At 54.9% G+C, this 19685-nt stretch overlaps 1 pseudogene; it reads left to right on the top strand.

The window, feature by feature from the left end:
• The first annotated feature begins 16414 nt into the window (after positions 1 to 16414).
• LOC125553677 lies at positions 16415 to 17507 on the top strand (annotated as a pseudogene).
• The last annotated feature ends 2178 nt before the right edge of the window (positions 17508 to 19685 follow it).

The raw sequence follows: 19685 nt of genomic DNA, 5'->3' as shown, positions 1-19685 counted from the left end.
AGACTCCACTTCAATCTCTCCATCGCTTCTGCTGTTTTTTTTAGTTTCTGATAAGAAAACCACCGCTGGGTTGTATGACCTAACAAGGTCCTGTAATTCGCCCACCGTCGGGTCCAACCCCAACCCCCGACAGTTCCAGGCTAAAATGTTCATTGCTCCCGGCGGCCCTGTGACCTAGCAGGGTCCGCCGATGTACCTTCAATTTCGGTTATACGTTCAAAAATTGATGTTGTATTTTGCCTTGTGTCATGGATGAAAGTGGCATGCCCTTCCTGACTGTCCCCTCCCTCCTATGGTTTCCACACCTACCTTGGTCTCCTCTTTCTAGAGTCAGGAGGGGCTTGGAAGCTATCTCCCCTCCCCCCATGCTCTGCACTGTTCTGCCTGGGTTTGCGAACATAGTAGCCTCTTCTCCTTTCATTAGGGTAATGCGGAGTATACCCATAGTTCACCTCTCTTTCTCTATTAGTGTAAGCACCCTCCCACCGACGACGCTCTTCAAATTATTCCTTCTCAAACTCCCGCTGCCTTTGCTGCATCTTCAGCTGTTCCCCGAGGTCTCTTTCTTTCTTGCATTCTAGATCATGTCTCAGGTCCCTCTCCTCTGTCCATTCTCTCCTGACATGGTCCTTCCTAGGACTGATTACTTCTCCTTTTCCAGGCTTTCGCTCAACGCCATTGTGCGAGCATTCCGGCTTGTCAAACTCAGTATTAAGGTTGCGTTTCGTCGGGGTGTCTCGGACTCGCCCACTCACCTTGCTTTCCTGCTCTCTCTTGCTACCCTCCGATTGTGAGCTCATGAAGCTGCTACTATTATTTGTCTTCCCCTTCGCCTCAACTTTGGAGCCAGTGCTCCTACCCGGCGAAGCCCTTAACCAACCACCCCATTGTGAAGATTTGTCTACTAGAGGGTCACACCGCCCATCCACATGAACAAGTCTTCCACACTCGAAACAAAAGTGGGAAAGGTTTGACAGCTCCCGGGTGCAGGGACACCCTCATGAACAGTAACTTCAAAACAATACGAAAGAAAAATCGAAAAAATCTGAAATTTTGGGGGATCAAATATGATCAAAACTTTGATGTTCTTGCAAATTTTCAGCCAGAAATAACACTCGAGGAGCCCTCACCGACAAAAAAAAATTACTGCTCAAAAGTACACATAACTTTGAACAGTGATTTTGTTTTTTTGCGAGGGCTCCACAAATGTTTTTTGATGCTAAAACTTTGCATGGACGTTAAATGTTTGATCAAACTTCATCCCTCAAAGTTTTAGATTTTTTCGACATTTTTTATATCATTTTGAATTTACTGTTCATGAGGGTGCCCCTGCACCCGGGAGCTGAAAATCCAGTCTCAACAAAAATGCGGTATTTTCTCATAGTGGAAGTCGAACCATGTGCCCACCTTGTCCTCCTGCGAAGTCTTGAGTTGAAAACACCGAACCAGTGGCTCATAGATTGAAATCCTTGCCCTCACCCTCAACTGGCTCCCTCGAGCTAATCCTTCCTTGTCCACATCTACCTTGACAACCTCGCCAAGCCAATTGCCAAGCGCACACCCAAAGGCCTCGGTTCTCTTCCCCTGTGGTAGATCATCTACCCTGACCCATACATACACTTTATTCAACACCATCTCAAAGGGCCGTATATTACTCTCATACTCCTTGAGCATGAGCACGTTAAAATCATACTGCCACCACCCGTTGTTCATCGCATGTCTCCAATCACCTTCACTGCATAAGTGAACCACAAAAACATTGTCGCCCATTGTCGGTGTACTAGAGTGGGGGCAACCCTAGTATCCCGAACTTGTGGACGGGCAGTCGCAGTATCCCGCGGCAAGGCTTGCTGGGTGACCGCCAAGATCCTCTGTGGTTCCTTTGGAGCCATTCAAGAACAAAGTGTCCAAGCCAAGAAGACAAGACCCCGGCAAGAGGAGCTTGCCGGGAAGGCTAACAAAAGCATCCCAAGACCCCGGCAAGAGGAGCTTGCCGGGAAGGCCACCCAAGACATTGCAAGGAACTTGCCGCGGCGCACCGCGCGCCCCGGCAAGGCCCGGTGAGCGACAAGCTCCCGGACGCGACAAGACAACGACAGCGGCAAGGCGCTTGCCGCGGCAAGCCACCTCCCTGGGCCCGCGCTCCAGCACATCCACCAACGTGTCGCTCTGGGGCCCTTCCAGGCATACGTGGCGAGAGGCTGTGCAGCCGGCGGCGTGCGGTGGCAAGAGGCGCTGACAAGATCGCCATCGTGGCGAGCGGTGGCGTCCCTGGCGGTCCCTTTTCGCACTGTTTAGGCGACACGGACGGGCATTTAAGGCCCCTATCCCCTGCCGTCAGGGTTAGGTATGATACACTGTAGCAGGTGGCTGAGCCTACCACAGCACCTTTCCATTTTTACCCTTCACCTCCGTTGCCACATGTCGGGAACCCCTTGAGCATATAAAAGGAGGCCCGTGTGCAACGTAGAGGGGGGTTTTTTAGCTAGTTAAAACACTCACACTCGGTCTTGCTAGCTGCTGAAGTGTACTGTAGCACTCCGCGCTCCCGAGCAAGGAATCAATACAAACCACAAAGCAGGAGTAGGGTTTTACGCATCCGTGCGGCCCGAACCTGGGTAAATCGCTCGCGTGCATCGCCTCGATTTGCTCTTTGCACGACCTCCGCCCCCGCCGAACCGAAAGGGACCCGGCCCGCCGGTCCCATAGGTGCCCGTGGATCAGTAACCCGGCATCTTTGGCGCGCCAGGTAGGGGGCGTCGAGGTTGAGTGAACCAGATCCGGCGTTCTCGTGAGCTAGATCTTCATCCTCTTCATCAACATGCCGCCGAAGAAGAAGGTTTCGGAGGCGGCTGCTCCGTCCGCGCCTTGCCCACCACCGCCGGGACAAACGGCTGATGGGGCGGGCGCCGGCGGAAGAACGGGCGTAGACGAGGGAGCTCACGGTGCTGCCAGGTCCAAGGGCGAGGCTGCGCTGCCCATCGGCGGCGTAGCCACCTCCCACAACGACCGGGCGCACTCCAAGACCTCGGCGTCCGTACATGCACCGCGCCTGTCTCAGGAGGCGCGGGACCGGCAGCGTCATGGTACTCACGGTACCATGCGTTCGCTAGACCAAGATCGGGCTGGTGGATCTCGGAGCGCTCAGGACCACCATGCACGCCCACATGCTGGCACGAGCGAGGCACGGTCACCTGGACAGGATATTGCTCCTTCTAACGTGGTTAGAAGTCCGAGCATATCCCGCTCCTCGCACCGTTCGCCACCACCGCCCGCCACTGCAGCAGAAGCTTTGGCGCGAGCTCAGCTGCTCCTAGACTACCCTCCAACGGCGGACAAGATCGACGATTGGAGGGCAACCTTCCAGAGTCTCATCGACTTCGCCAACGGCGACACTCCGCGGCAACCGAGCATGTCGCAGCCGCGGCAAGCCAGCCAGGCACGAGCCGGAGACGACAAGACTGGTGGGGGTGCAACTACTATGCACTCCCCGCCCCGAAGGCCGAGATCGCCGACTCGCCGGATCCACCTCGACAGCGACTCCACCGCGTCGTCAGATCCGCAAGCTCGTCGCGATCAGCGCCAAGTTCTTCAAGAACGACAGCAAGAGGACGCTCGTACTCGCATCGAGCGGCGAAGAGAAGTGCGGCGTCAATCAGACCAGCGCGCTGGGCCCTCTGTCGACATGCATGCGCCAGGGGAACCAGGTGACTTACCGTACGCGGTAGGTTACCCTGCGCTCACTCGTGAGCTGCGGCAAGTCCAGTGGCCCAGCACGAAGAATTTCAAACCAGATGTACCAGAGAAGTACGACGGCAAGACACATCCGTCGGAGTTCCTCAGCATCTACATCATCGCGGTGCAGGCTGCCGGGGGGAGGGACGACAAGATCCTTGCCAACTACTTCCCGCTGGTGCTCAAACCCAACGTCAGGTCCTGGCTCATGCACTTGCCGGACAACTCCATATCCTCCTGGGCTGATCTATGCCATCAGTTTGTCGGCGCCTTTACAGGCGGCCACAAACCTCCTGGCCAAGAGAGTGACCTTCATCTGCTCGCCCAGAAGGAAGGGGAACCCCTGCGCAAGTACATTCAGAGGTTCAGCCGTGTACAGTATAACATCCCAGACGTCCACCCCGCCGCGGTTATCAGCGCGTTCCATCAGAACGTGCGTAACCGTAGGATGAGGGAGGAGATGGCGATGCACAGGATCAGAGACGTCATTGAGCTGTATGCCCTGGCCGACAAGTATGCACGTGCTGAGGAAGGAAGGAAACTCCCCGGAGAGAAGACCGGAGCAGAAGGATCTGACAGTGAGGATGCTGCCCCGACAAAGAAAAACAGGCGGCGGAACAGGAAGAAGAAAGGTAAAGAGGTGCTAGTCGTTGAGCAGTCCGGCAATGAAGGTGGCGCCAAGAAGGCCAAAGTTGGTAGCTCCGGCAAGGAGATTGCCGCGTGCGCCAACTGCCAGGCTGTGGCAGTCGCCGACAAGCAGGACGGCTCCGATAAGCAATACTGCAAGATTCACCGCACCAAGGGCCACGACCTCCAGAGCTGCAAGAAGGTCGAGCAGCTTGTCCAGCAGCAAAAGGCTGAGTACGAGCGGCGAGACAAGGAGCGGGCCCAAGGAGCTGCTGGAGAATCCGGCAAGAAGCGCGCTGGACGGGGAGGACGCCGTGGCAAGGCCAAGCAGCGGAAAGGGGACAGACCTCCCCGCGGCCACGACAACGATGAAGACGACGATGACGACGAAGATATGGATGATGTTAAGACCAGTGAGCAGGAGTTTCAGAAAGCCACAGAGGTTTTGTGCGTTGACGGTGGTGCCTCTCTGCATACTTCGCACCGCCAGCTCAAGCAGTGGGTGCGCGAAGTCAACGCAGCGGAACCACCTGTCGAATCGCGCAAACTTCTGAAATGGTCCAGCACGCCTATCATCTTTGACATTGAGGACCACCCTGATCGCACGACTGCGGTCGGGTGCTTGCCGATGTTGGTTTCACCAACTATCCGCAACCTCAAGGTCACTAAGATGTTAGTTGACGGCGGGGCCGGCTTAAACCTGATCTCCTCCGCTGTACTCCAGAAACTCCAGATCCCTGACAGCGAGCTCGAAGAGACCGGCACATTCCAAGGGATCAACCCGGGAAGGAGCAAGCCGAAGGGGAAAGTCACGTTGCCAGTAACATTTGGCAGCGAGCTGAACTTCAGGACTGAGAGGGTCACATTTGACGTTGCCGATATTCCATTACCTTACAATGGAATACTTGACCGTCCAGCACTCGCCAAGTTCATGGCAGCCTCTTACTACGCATATAACATGCTGAAGATGCCAGGCCCGATAAGCGTCATCTTTGTCCCTGGCGACAAGAAAGATGCTCTTATCTGTGCCGACAAGATCTACCGGGAAGCAGCAGCCGCAGTAGAGCGCGAGACACTTGCCGCTGAAGCTCCCTGGGGGAAGAAGACCAAGTCTGGAAAGAGTTCTGATGCCCACTCCGGCAAGTGCACCTCTTCGGAGTGCTGCGCTGCCGTCGAGGACGCACCATCGAGCTCCACCGGCAAGTGCAAGAAGACGATGGCAGCTCCGCCAGAGACGAAAAAGGTGTCCGCCAAGGAGGACGGCACTGGTGGTACCTTCACCATCAGTGCCACTCTCGACCCTAAATAGGAAAGCGCGCTCGTTGCTTTCCTACGGGCGAATGTCGACGTGTTTGCGTGGAAACCGTCTGACATCCCCGGTGTTCCCAGGAAAGTGATTGAGCACTACCTTGCCGTTTGTCCTCATGCGCGGCCTGTCAAGCAGAAGGTTAGGAAACAAGCAGTGGAGCGCCAAGAGTTCATAGCAGAAGAGATCAAGAAATTGGAAGCAGCAGGCCTTGTAAGAGGAGTGCTCCATCCCACGTGGTTGGCCAATCCTGTAGTCGTGCGCAAGGCAAATGGGAAATGGAGACTTTGTATCGATTTTACCGATGTTAACAAAGCTTGTCCCAAAGACCCATTTCCTTTGCCGCGCATTGACCAGATTGTTGACTCCACAGCCGGATGTGATTTGCTTTCATTCCTTGATGCATATTCAGAATATCATCAGATCTTCATGGCAGAAGAGGATGAGGAGAAGACCGCATTTATTACTCCATGTGGCACGTACTGTTTTGTACGAATGCCTTTCGGATTAAAAAATGCTGGTTCAACATTTGCAAGAGTAGTCCATGTCGCCCTTGAGCCGCAAATGCACAGAAATGTGGAAGCCTACATGGATGATATAGTGGTCAAGAGCAAGGACAGGGCAACTCTGATTCAAGATTTGGACGAAACCTTTGCAAATCTGCGCAAGATCAGCCTCAAGCTCAACCCAGAGAAGTGTGTGTTCGGAGTTCCTTCCGGCAAGCTTCTCGGGTTCTTCGTGTCTCAGCGGGGAATTGAAGCCAATCCCGACAAGATCAAGGCTATTGAGCAGATTGAAGCACCCAAGCGCGTCAAGGATGTACAAAGACTTGCCGGTTGTGTGGCTGCTCTCAGCAGGTTTATCTCTCGGTCTGCTGAGCGCGCCCTGCCATTTCTCAAATTATTGAAAAAGGCAGGCCCAATGAGATGGACTCCGGAAGCGGAGGCTGCGCTGCAAGACCTGAAGAGATACCTGTCCTCCCCTCCAATACTTGTCGCACCTAAGCCACAAGAGAAGTTGCTGCTGTATATAGCGACAACAAATCAAGTGGTTAGTGATGTGCTAGTAGCTGAGAGGGAGGCAGATGACGAGCCTGCAACCACGGCAAGCACATCCAGCGACAAGCAGAGGGCTTCCCCGACAAGCTCTAGTTCCGACAAAGATGGATCTGCGCAGATGCACGAGGAGACACAGAAGAAAATGGTGCAGCGCCCAGTTTACTTTGTCAGTTCCCTCCTGCAGGGGGCTAGGTCAAGGTATTCTGGTGTGCAGAAATTGCTTTTCGGCCTCCTCATGGCCTCGAGAAAGCTGCGCCATTACTTCCAAGCACATGAAATCACAATTGTCACTCGCTTTCCGCTGAAGAGGATACTACAGAATCCAGAAGCGACAGGCAGGATTGTTGAGTGGGCACTGGAACTGTCAAGCTTTGGCCTCAAGTTTGAAAGTACTTCAACTATCCAGAGCAGAGCATTGGCAGAATTTATAGCAGAATGGATGCCAACGCCAGATGAAGAAATTCCAGAAACAAGCATCCCCGACAAGGAAGTGAGCAAAGAATGGCTGATGTACTTTGATGGTGCCTTTTCGCTACAAGGCACCGGCGCTGGTGTGCTGCTCGTCGCACCCACCGGAGAGCACCTCAAGTACGTAGTCCAGATGCACTTTCCCAAGGAGCAAGCAACAAACAATACTGCAGAATATGAAGGATTGCTTGCCGGTCTCAGGATCGCGGCAGACCTTGGGATCAAGAAGCTCATCGTTAGGGGTGACTCACAGCTTGTCGTCCGCCAAATAAACAAGAATTATCAGAGTCCGTTGATGGAAGCTTACGTCGACGAAGTGAGAAAGCTAGAAGAGCGTTTTGACGGCTTACAAATGGAGCATGTTCCAAGAGCTCAGAACGCCATTGCTGATGGCCTGTCAAAGTGCGCCACACTTAAGCTACCTGTGGAACTAGGGATCTTTGTGCTCAAGCTGACTCAACCTTCCGTAACACCATCAACTGGACAGAGCAAGAAGAGGAAGTTGATTTCTGGTGACTATTTGCCGGCAGAGCTTCCCGAAGCCACCGCCAAGAAGGTCCCTAAGATCAACGCCGAAGGCGCTGAGGAGCAGTCTGCTCCGGCAAGCCCTAGGGTTTGTTCCGTTGAAGCAGAAGCTCCCGATAAGTTTTGCTCTGGCAAGCTTGTCGGGGAACGTCAAGCTCCGGCAGAGACGCAGTTTCTCGCCGTAGAAGCGGATGTTCCCGCAGCAGCTGAGACCAACACCAAGAGCGCTGAGGAGCAAGATGCTCCGGCAAGCCCTAGGGTTTGTTCCGTTGAAGCAGAAGCTCCCGACAAGTTTTGCTCCAGCAAGCTTGTCGGGGAACGTCAAGCTCCGGCAGAGCCGCAGGTTCTTGCCGTAGAAGCGGATGTTCCTGCAGCAGCAGATTTGCCTTTAGTCCTTGTTGTCGAGCCACAAGCTCCAACATGGGCGCAGCAGATTGTCCGTTTCCTTCAGACAGGAGAACTTCCCGAAGAGCAAGAAGAAGCGGAAAGAGTAGCCCGGCAGTCAAGTATGTACCAGTTTGTCGACAAGACACTGTACAGAAGAAGACTCAACGGTGTGAAATTGAAGTGTATTCACCGGGAAGACGGACAAAAGCTGTTGGCAGATACATGGAGGCATATGTGGTCACCACATTGGCGCTAGAGCACTTGTCGGCAAAGCATTCCGGCAAGGTTTCTTCTGACCAACAGCCCTCCAGGATGCAACTGCACAAGTAACCAAGTGTGAAGCGTGCCAGTTCCATTCCAAGCAGATACACCAACCAGCTCAAGCTCTCTAGACGATCCCTTTATCCTGGCCATTTTCGGTCTGGGGGCTCGATATCCTCGGCCCCTTTCTCCGAGCTATCGGGGGCTTTGAGTACTTGTACGTTGCAATCGACAAGTTCACAAAGTGGCCAGAAGTGGAACCAGTGAGGAAGGTGACCGCACAGTCAGCCGTCAAGTTCTTCAGGTCGATTGTTTGCCGCTTCGGGATCCCTAACAGGATAATCACCGACAACGGTACACAATTCACGAGCCGCACCTTCATGCAGTACGTCCAAGATCTTGGCGCCAAGGTCTGCTTTGCTTCTGTTGCTCACCCGAGAAGCAACGGTCAAGCGAAGAGGGCAAATGCTGAAGTGCTGCGCGGGCTCAAGACCAGAACTTTCGACAGGCTGCACAAGTGCGGAAGAAACTGGATAGAGGAGCTGCCGGTGGTTCTTTGGTCGATCAGGACGACGCCAAATCGAGCCACTGGCCAGACACCTTTTGCTCTAGTCTATGGAGCAGAGGCAGTTATCCCCACGGAACTCGTATACGGGTCACCTCGAGTGCTCGCTTATGATGAGCTTGAGCAAGAGCAGCTGCGACAAGATGACGCGCTGCTCCTTGAGGAAGACCGTCTTCAGGCTGCTGTGCGAGTTGCTCGCTACCAGCAAGCTTTGCGCCGCTACCATAGCCGCAAAGTTAATGTCAGAAGTCTCGAGGAAGGCGACCTTGTTCTTCGGCGCGTTCAGTCTGCCAAGAATTCCAACAAGTTGACGCCGAAGTGGGAAGGCCCTTACCGGGTGAAACGAGTCACTAGGCCTGGCGCTGTCCGCCTTGAGACCGAAGATGGAATTCCGGTGAGCAACTCCTGGAACATTGAGCATCTTCGTAAGTTTTACCCGTAAGGCGCGGTTGCCGGAACCTGTTCCGGCAACCACCTTTTGTACAAGTCTTGCCGCTGTTGCATGTAATCCTTTGTACAAAGCCGGGCGCAGAACCCGTGCATAAATAAAGCTCATGTGCCCTGCGCATTTTGTCGATTTTATGCTTTCTATTTTTGGCATATATGATCTGACACTTTGTGCAGCACCTACTCCACGGTAAGCACTAACGAGCCGTAAAGCTCCATATCTGTATTGTCTCTTCTTTCTTTTGAAAGGAAGGTTCCCCTCGCCCACAAGTTTGCCGGGGGGGAGAGGAGAGGAGAAGATAATGGTATGGACTAGGCGTCATTCAAGAGAGTTTCGCCTTGGCGAGAAGCAAACAACAGAAAAGCTAAGTTGCCAAAGTTTGAGCAGTCAAATTTTTTAATTTTTAAGTTATCTCCCTTGAACGACCTCACTTTGTATGGAAAACCTGTGCGCGGAGGAACCTACTCGTAGCTAGTTGCGCCCTTACTTTGTTTTGAGTCCGCTCAACAACTTAAGTGAGCTGCTAGCGCCCTTACTTTGTTTCGAGTCCGCTCAACAAATTAAGTGAGCTGCTAGTGCCCTTACTTTGTTTCGAGTCCGCTCGACAACTTAAGTGAGCTGCAACTAGTCGCGACAAGGTTTCTTGCCGGTAGCGGCACCGCCAGCAGGCTGCTGACGATCCGCACTCAGCGCTCACGGCCAAGGTGCCTGCACCGGCAAGTTCCCTAAAAGCGTAGGGCAAAAGCATACAAAGCAGAGAGTCAAGTAAAGGGAATAACATTGCAAATAATACCCGGAATAAAGTTATATTACAAAGATAGCTTGTCGCAGCTCTAATAGATTGTTTTCATGACGAGATAAACAGCGGCAAGGGAAGAAGAAATGGGCGGCCTAATCTACGCGATCGCCTTCAACCCTCTTGATCCCGCTCACCTTGTCCGCAATGGGTGCGACAAGGGCTTTGAGCTCCTCCAGATCAGCTTCTGGCGGCAAGGTCCTGAGGATGTTGGTGAGGCGGAGGCCCGGATTGCGGAAGGCCACCTTCATCAACACTTTCTCGAGGGCCCCTGCGCAGACCCTGCGCGACTCATCAGCCAGTTGCTTGGGGATCCTCTCTCGGAGTCGCTGAAGGGCCGTCGGCACGCCCTTGAAGAACAGAACGAGCTTGGCGCTGGGTTGGAGGTTGTCATCGGTGGGATACCCGAGATCCTCCATCCCCAGTTGCGCCAGCTCCTTGTCGATGTCCGTGGCGGCGTTCACAGGGCTCTCCGTCCAGTGCGTCACGGTCTCCCTGAAGGTGTTCTGGGCGGTGGCAGCACTCTCCAGCAGCGCCTTGTCGGCCTTGATTTCCTCCTTCAAGGCCGCCTCCCGCTTCTTGGCGCTGTCCAAAGTCTTGGTCAAAGTGGTTAGCTTTAACTCAAGATCCACGTTGGAGACCTTGGCGGCACTGAGCTCCTTGCCCTTCTCGGAGAGATCGGCCTCCAGCCGCGCCACCTTCGTCTTCAACTCCTCCTTGGCGGCCCCCCAAGCTTCTCCTCGCGCGAGGCAAGCTCCTCCTCGTGGGCGTCGAGATTGACCTTCCGCTGCGCCAGCTCGCCCTCCTCTGCGGCAAGCTTCACAGCGGCAAGTCGCTGGCGCTCTTCGGCTTCGGCCTCCTCGAGGAGAAAAGCCTTCCACGCCTCAGCAAGCTGCTCCCGCTCCTCCGCCAGGGATCGGAGGGCTTCCCGGTGGAAACCCCCGAGCTCTTCCGCGCGCTTTTCAATGTCTGCTCCCGCCTTCGCAACAAGTGCCTCGCGGGATTCCAGCTTGGCTTGTCGCGTGCGGTAGAGCGACATCAACCTCCGCAGCAGTCGCTCCTCTTCGGGCTCGTTGCTGCTACTGCTTGGCGCGTCGACCAGCGTCAACCCCATGGAGGCAAGCACTTCTCCGTCGAAGATCTCCCCCTCGACCGGCGCTCTGGAGCTTGACGCCCAGGGAAGATTGATGAAGACGTCATCGCCGGCCTTCAGGTAGACGCCTGGCTGGGGCTCTCTGGAGCCTGGCGCTGCGGCAGCGGCGGACGGATCGGCGGTCGGTGCAGCGCCGGGCGCTCCTGCGGCCTCAGGGCCGTCAGTGCGATCGCCGGACCCCTCGCCAGCTGCCGCGGCGTCAGCCTTGGCGGCCTCTGCGCCGGCGGCATCTCCAGCACCAGCGGCCTCGTCGGCGACGACCTCGGTTTCCATCTGCTCCGTAACGGATGGATCTGACGACCGGAAAAAGGGGAAGCGTCAAGCAAAATCCAGCAAAAACTCAAGAAGATCAGAAAAAGAAGAACCCAAGGGAAGTTTTGAAGCAAGAGGAGTACCTGCACCAGGTTCTGCAGTTGTGGTCTCCGTCGTCGGGGGGCCGCTGGCGCTGTCCCTTGCCGGAGAACCCTCCCTTGCCGGAGACTTCTCCCTTGCCGGAGACCTCTCCCTCGCCGGAGAACCCTCTCTTGCCGAAGATTTCTCCCTTACCGGGAAGCCCTCCCTTGCCGGAGAATTCTCCCTTGTCGGGGGATTCTCCCTTGGCTCTTGGTGGGGCTGCTCGGCTCCTACACAAGTCAACAAGCAGATATCAGCAAAGACAAGTACCCAAACGCGCCTCGCAGTAAAAAGTAAATCAGACACTTACGCTGGGGGCTGCCCTGGAGAAAAGTCGCCGGGTCCGGCAAGCTTGTCTCGGGCGCGCCACCTGCTGTCGCAGTGGGCCCGTCCTCGATGACGATCACCGGGGCCTTGGCTCTCTTTGCTGCTCTCTGAGACAGAGTCCTGAGAAGGAACAAATTCAAAGTAAAGCAAATGAGATACAAGACAAACAGCAAGATTTGAAGAACTATAAGTACAACAAGAGAAGCTTACTCTTCTTCTTCTTCGTCGTCGGAGCTGAACGCGGAGAAGTCGAAGTCCGGCGCGCACCCGGCGCGAGGAGGCGGAGGAGAAGTTTCCCTTGGCCGCTTGGCGGGAGCGGTGGTGGTAGGCTGAGACGACCCCGCTCCGGCTGTCGGCGCGGCGTGAGTAGCGGCAGGGATTGAAGCGGTGGTCCGGCTAGACTCCGCTCCAGTTGCCGTCGCTGCATGAGGCGCTCCCGCGGCAACGGTGTTTGCCGCGGTAGAGCGTGTCACGCAGCGCGGCGACTGTTGACCCGCTTGCCGCTCCGCCACGTCACAGGCCTTGCGGAGACACCTTCTTGGCGGGGATGGAGGCCCTGCTTGCGGCGAGCTGCCTGAAGACGAGGAGGAAGAAGAGTTGATTTCCAACGAGCCGCTCGTGTCCTTGGCGGGCTCGCTCGGCTCGGCGTCACGCCCGGCAAGCTCTTTCTTGCCGGCAGCCTCCCCTCGCTCGGCACGGCTTGCCGCTTCCGCTGCATCAGCCTCCTCCACAGTAAATCCGAACTCGCCCGCGGCTGCGGCTGCCGCTGCCTCCTCCATCCTAGTGGCGATGAGCGCCAACTCCGCATCCGTGGTGTCGCAGGTGAGGCCGTCCTTCTCGTCGAGGCGGACTGGCACTTCCACCAAGTCGTCAAAAAACTGCTGCACGACCTCGTCGGCAGGCTCCTGCCAAGTTGGCACAATCCCGTGCGAGTCGCACTCCGGCATCATGCACGGATGCGGTCGAGCGCGGAATTGTTGCACAACGGGACGACGCCCCCCGGCAACCTGAACACCTCGGGATGTTGGGGGTCATATTTGAACAACTCCTGCAGCATTGCATTGAGCTCCAGGACTGTGAAGTTGTAGTTGAGGCCCGGCCGCAACCTCATGATGTCTGCCGCGTTCTTGAACTCCCAAGTGGGCCTCCCCCGTTCCTGCAGGGGGGCGATGCGGCGGCGAAGGAAGTCTGCGCCAACAGCGCCAACAGTAAGCCCGGCAAGCCTGAGCCGCAGGATCCTAGTGACGGCAATTCTCAGCCTGTCATCTTCCGGGGCCACGTCGCTCCAATCGCTGCCGCGTGCTACTGGGGTTTTGCGCCGGGTGGTGAATGGCTGCGGATCCTCTTCGTCAATCCAGCACCAATCTGCTCTCCACTCCTCCCACTTGCCGCGGAACTCTCCCTCCAGATAGGTCTCCTTCTTGCTGGCCCTTGAGATCCAGGCAATCCCGCCGGATAGAGGCTCTCCTCTCTCTACTCGGGGTATGAAGAAGTGGCGGAAAAGGGCTACGTTGGGAAGGACTCCGACAAAGTTTTCGCAGAGGTGTGTGAAGACTGCCATGGTCAGGACGGCATTGGGGGTGAAGTCAAGGAGATGGAATCCGTACGTATTCATGATGTCGCAGAAGAAATCTGAGAAAGGCGGGAAGAGCCCGCAGTAGAAGAACAGAGCAAAAAAGGGGTATCCGTTCGGAGCCTTCTTCCAAGCGATGGCGGGGAGTACCTTTGTGCGCGGATGCGCGCGCGTCTCCGCCGACCAGAAGAGGTAGTACTTCTCCCTCAGCTCCTTCGCGGCAAGCTTGGGGGGGAAAACTGCCCGCTCCTTCCGCAGCGCCGCGAGCCGCTGCGCCTCGGTCGACTTCACGGCTTTCCCCTTGTCGGCTTTTGGAGCCATGGCGGAAGCAGTGGAGGAGGTCGACGGCGTTGGTGATGCTGGCGGCGATGGGGGGCGGGGCGCTGCTCTCTCTCTCTCTGCTCTGGGGAGGCGTGGGAGCGGCGGAGGTTTCTGAGATTGGAAACAGCAACGGGCAAATGTGCGAACTGCCCCCGTTTCCTCTGCTTATAAAGGGGGAGGGGGCGGACGTTCCGCATTTTCGAATAAAATAACCACCCACAACCTCGCCCACGACGCCGCATTCAACGCGTGCTGTTCGGGGAGGGCGCGGTGGATACGGCGTAACCTAGGCCGCGCGTGCCCGTGCCCTATTTTGGGCCTGGCCCAATAGCGCTCGGCACCGTGTATGGCCCAGGCCCGGGGGCTCCTGTCGGTGTACTAGAGTGGGGGTACCCTAGTATCCCGAACTTGTGCACGGGCAGTCGCAGCATCCCGCGGCAAGGCTTGCCGGGTGACCGCCAAGATCCTCCGTGGTTCCTTTGGAGCCATTCAAGAACAAAGTGTCCAAGCCAAGAAGACAAGACCCCGGCAAGAGGAGCTTGCCGGGAAGGCTAACAAAAGCATTCCAAGACCCCGGCAAGAGGAGCTTGCCGGGAAGGCCACCCAAGACATTGCAAGGAACTTGCCGCGGCGCACCGCGCGCCCCGGCAAGGCCCGGTGAGCGACAAGCTCCCGGACGCGACAAGACAATGACAGCGGCAAGGCGCTTGCCGCGGCAAGCCACCTCCCTGGGCCCGCGCTCCAGCACATCCACCAACGTGTCGCTCTGGGGCCCTTCCAGGCGTATGTGGCGAGAGGCTGTGCAGCCAGCGGCGTGCGGTGGCAAGAGGCGCTGACAAGATCGCCATCGTGGCGAGCGGTGGCGTCCCTGGCGGTCCCTTTTCGCACTGTTTAGGCGACACGGACGGGCATTTAAGGCCCCTATCCCCTGCCGTCAGGGTTAGGTATGATACACTGTAGCAGGTGGCTGAGCCTACCACAGCACCTTTCCATTTTTACCCTTCACCTCCGTTGCCACCTGTCGGGAACCCCTTGAGCATATAAAAGGAGGCCCGTGTGCAACGTAGAGGGGTTTTTTTTAGCTAGTTAAAACACTGACGCTCGGTCTTGCTAGCTGCTGAAGTGTACTGTAGCACTCCGCGCTCCCGGGCAAGGAATCAATACAAACCACAAAGCAGGAGTAGGGTTTTACGCATCCGTGCGGCCCGAACCTGGGTAAATCGCTCGCGTGCATCGCCTCGATTTGCTCTTTGCACGACCTCCGCCCCCGCCGAACCGAAAGGGACCCGGCCCGCCGGTCCCATAGGTGCCCGTGGATCAGTACCCCGGCACCCATGTCCCTAAACCTCGCCTCATGATGTAGCCCCCAAGCCCTCTGCATCGCTTTCTCTAGCACCATTTTGTTCAGCGGCCTCGGCGAGAAAGCTTTCCCCACCGCTGACCACTTTGCGCCCTTGGGCAAGATCTGATCTGGGTCTTCGAATACGAAACCTCCTGCCTCTTTATCCAAAAGTACCATCACTCCCAGCCTAGCTGAGAGACTTGACGTAGGATCCGGCGTCTTGCTTGCGACCGGGGACTTGGAGGATCCCCTGCTCACCGATTTGCCCGGCGTCGTTGTCGCTGCCGGGCTAGCCTTTGCCGCCGTCACCCTACCCTGCTTCTCCTTCGCCTTCTTCGCCATAGCTCTGCTCCGCGGTGGAGAATGCTTCACCAGTCCATGCCAAGGGAAGCGCCGTCGCTGCCCCGGAGCACTTCTGTATTCTCGCCGTCCCCGTCGCAGAAACCCTAACCCTAGCGATGGTAGACAGTCGCCACGCGATCGCCTTTCCAGTTGCCCCTTAGCATTTCAGCGGGTGGTCGACCCTCCCACTTGCGCCACTCTTACCGGCTGAGCCGAGTTTTTGAGAGCGGAACATGGACCATCTACGACGTAGTACGAACGTGCCATAAGTGTTCCATTTCTTTGATCCCCCGACGATGGCTCCGTGGATCGTGGATCTGGAATATATATAGTTGGTGGCAGCTCGACAACTTCCAAGGCATCATGGTCAACTTGAGCTCTACTAGCTAGCTAGAGACGACACACAAGTCTGACTTGCGGAGCAATTGCTGCACACGGCAGGAACTGTCGGTGCCCAACAGTCGTACAAGAAACCGAAAACCCCGCAGACAGGTTTCGTGAACTCCGCCAAACATTGCATTGGCAAACGCAGTGCCCATCGATCACATGCGCTCCTCTGTCTTATCCAAACTAACAAGTTCATTTCCTGGTCCAATCTTAATCGTCAGAAACTGTGTACGTACTGGCCGAATAAGCTCGTCAATAGTCAAAGGATGGATGCGCTGCACAACGTGTCATCACGTGAGATGGATAATGCGTTCACTCCTCCCCAATGGCAGTTCCAGTTCTCAACTTTCAAACAAGCAGTTCAAGTTCCACGTCCACAACGCCACGGACGCGCTATAAAAGGCAACACGGCGAGGGCGCCATTCCTGCGAGCTCAGTCTTACCAAGCAGCAAGAGAGAGTGCAGTAGCTGGTCTCTCTAACGACAAGCTTGTGCGAGCGGCAACGATGGCGGCTTCGGGAAGAGGCAATGCAGCGGGCAGTAAGGCGCTTGTCGCCGGCGCCGCGTTCCTGTGCATGGCCGCGGTGCTCCTGGTGGCCACCCCTGCTGCCGAGGCGGGGGCGACGACGTACCTTGTCGGCGACGACGTACCTTGTCGGCGACGCCGCCGGGTGGACGCGCAACGTCGACTACGGCGGGTGGCTGGCCGGCAAGACCTTCCGCGCCGGCGACGTGCTCGGTACGTACCTCTCTCTGCAATGCACGTGCGAGTATAGCCTTGGACGACTTATCCCGATCTGACCATGCCGCGTGCGTATGTATGCATGCGCAGTGTTCAAGTACAACAGCACGTTCCACGACGTGGCGTGGGTGAGCAAGGGTGGGTACAAGAAGTGCACCGTGTCGCCCAAGGGGTTCGCCCCGGTGTACCGCAACGGCTACGACGCGGTGACGCTGCCCAGGGGCACGCACTACTTCATCTGCGGCGTGCCGGGCCACTGCAGCGCCGGCATGAAGCTCGCCGTCACCGTGTACTGATGATTCCGTCGTCCTCCACATCCGGAGTGCATCGAGTGGCGTTGACCTTGAAGTCGCTTATCGTCCTGCGTCCGGCTAGCGTGTGTAATTTGTGTGTGCTTGCATTGGGATTTGTGAGTTTGGCGTATGCATCACGTGGAATGAGTAAACCAGATGTTTTCTCTCGTAGTACGCCGATGCTTAAACTTCTTCGCGTGAGCTTGTCGTCTTTCAAATTTCTAAAGATACTAAGCTCATTTAAAAGGAAGTCTGATCGATCAGATCATCTGAAGGGGCTCCGGTGCAGACGTGGCAGCGATGGCCTGGTATAGGGACTTCGTAGAGACCTTGCTTGGACGCTTTGAACGGTTCGCAATAAGCTTGTGATCCAGCACATGCCTCTTCCACGTGCTACTTGTAAGAAGTTCGTGGTATAAGCGTTCTTACTGCCTATAGGCAGCCGCGGTGTTTATTTATATTGGGCAAAGACTTGCCTTGGAGTACAAGAGAGATTACAAGAGATAGACTTAGACACGGGAGAAGAGAGAATTGGGTTGTTGAGATTCCAGATATACGACTCAAACTCTAACACCCTTCCTTAATCTAAACTACCCCACATTGAGATTCTTCTTGAACTCCTCAAATGATTTGACTGGCAAGGCTTTTGTGAACCCATCAGCAACTTGATCTTTGGATGGAATAAACCTTATATCCAACTTCTTTCCTGCCACCCTCTCACGCACAAAATAAAAATCAATTTCAATGTGTTTGGTTCTACTATGAAACACTGGATTATCAGAGAGATAGGTGGATCCCAAGTTATCACACCATAAACATGAGACATGTTGTTGCTTAATTCCCAACCCCTTGAGTAATGACTCCATCGAAATAATTTCAGCAGTTGCATTAGCTAACGATTTGTATTCAGCTTCTGTACTTGACCTTGACACCGTGGCTTGTTTTTTGGCACTCCAAGAAATAAGATTCGAACCAAAGAACACAACAAATCCTCTAGTTGATCTCCTGTCATCACTACATCCTGTCCAGTCTGCATCAGAGAAAGCACTGACAAGTGTAGAACTAGAACGTCTGAACTGAAGACCCAAACTCACAGTGTGTTTGATATATCGTACAATCCTTTTGACAGATGTCCAATGAACAGAGGTAGGGGCATGCAAATATTGACAAACCTGTTCACTGCAAAAGATATGTCTGGTCGTGTCAATGTCAAGTACTGTAGAGCTCCAACAACACTTCTATATTTTGTACTCTCCTCCACATTAAGTGGCACTCCTTCATATGCTGAAAGTTGTTCTGAAGATGACAATGGTGTAGGTGAAGGCTTGCAGTCCTTCATTGCCATGCGTGTCAGAAGTTCAGTGGCATACTTTTCTTGCTTCAAGACTATGCCATCTTGAACCTTCTTAACCTCAATGCCAAGGAAGAAATTTAAATCACCGGGATCCTTCAAGGAAAATTCTGAACTCAGATCATGCAAAAGAGCATTAGTGGCACTTTGAGAGGAGCTTGCAACTATAATGTCATCAACATATATAAGTACAAAAACCATAGTGTTTGCCTTGTTATAGATGAAGAGAGATGTATCTGCTTTGGATGAAATAAAACCAAGTTGCTTCAATTGTGAACTCAACCTTGAGAACCATGCTCTAGGTGACTGTTTCAAACCATAAAGAGATTTATCAAGCTTACAGACATGATTAGGTGTTTGTTTGTTTTCATACCCTGGTGGTTGCCTCATATAGACCTCCTCTTCCAGAACACCATGCAGAAACGTGTTCTGAACATCTAGCTGTCTAAGGCTCCATCCTCTGAAAACAACAATGGCTAGCACAAGTCTTATAGTAGAAGCTTTGACAACAGGACAAAGTGTCCTCATAATCAATATCATATCGTTGCTTAAATCCTTTTTGCAACTAGACGTGCCTTGTACCTATCAATGGAGCCATCTGCTTTCCTTTTGATTCTATAAACCCACTTGCAGTCAATAATATTTTTACCTGTTTGACTTGGTACCAAGTGCCATGTTTTGTTCTTCATGAGAGCACCATATTCCTCATCCATAGCCCTTTTCCACTTAGGATCTCCAAGTGCATCATTCGATTTTGTGGGCTCTCCTGAAATGCATAACATGCCATATGGTATAGTTCCATCTGTCCTTACTTTGGGATTTTTAATACCTTTTTGTAGCCGAGTCATGACTCTTGAAGTAGTGGCAGGAGGTTGTCGCGATTGCACAAGATATTGCACAAGTTGGCTGGTTGTAGGAGATCTCGCAGATCCATCAGCATGTGCAGACTGAAGAGACACACTGGATCCTGTGGTCCCTGGTGTGGCAGATGATGGACTGGACATGTCCTGGGAGACAGGATTCCCTGGCGCAGAAAATCCCGAGCCTGTCACTGTCGGCATGCACGCGCGTGACGAGGGAGATCCCGCGTCTGGTTCTGTCCCCTGCATGCGGGGTGACGTGGTGGTGGACGACTGGGCCGGACCCGCCTAGTCCTCCTATCGGGTGGGTGCACGATCCCACGCGGATCTGCGCCCACGATTCGAGGCCGATCATCACACAGGCGTGGCAGGCGTCACCGAATCCTCCTCGGGTTCTGCGTCTGCTGCTTCTTCACCATACACAT

The sequence above is a fragment of the Triticum urartu genome, chromosome 4, assembly GCF_003073215.2.
Source record: "Triticum urartu cultivar G1812 chromosome 4, Tu2.1, whole genome shotgun sequence".
Classification (NCBI taxonomy): Eukaryota; Viridiplantae; Streptophyta; class Magnoliopsida; order Poales; family Poaceae; genus Triticum; species Triticum urartu.
This window is presented reverse-complemented; position numbering and strand designations above follow the sequence as displayed.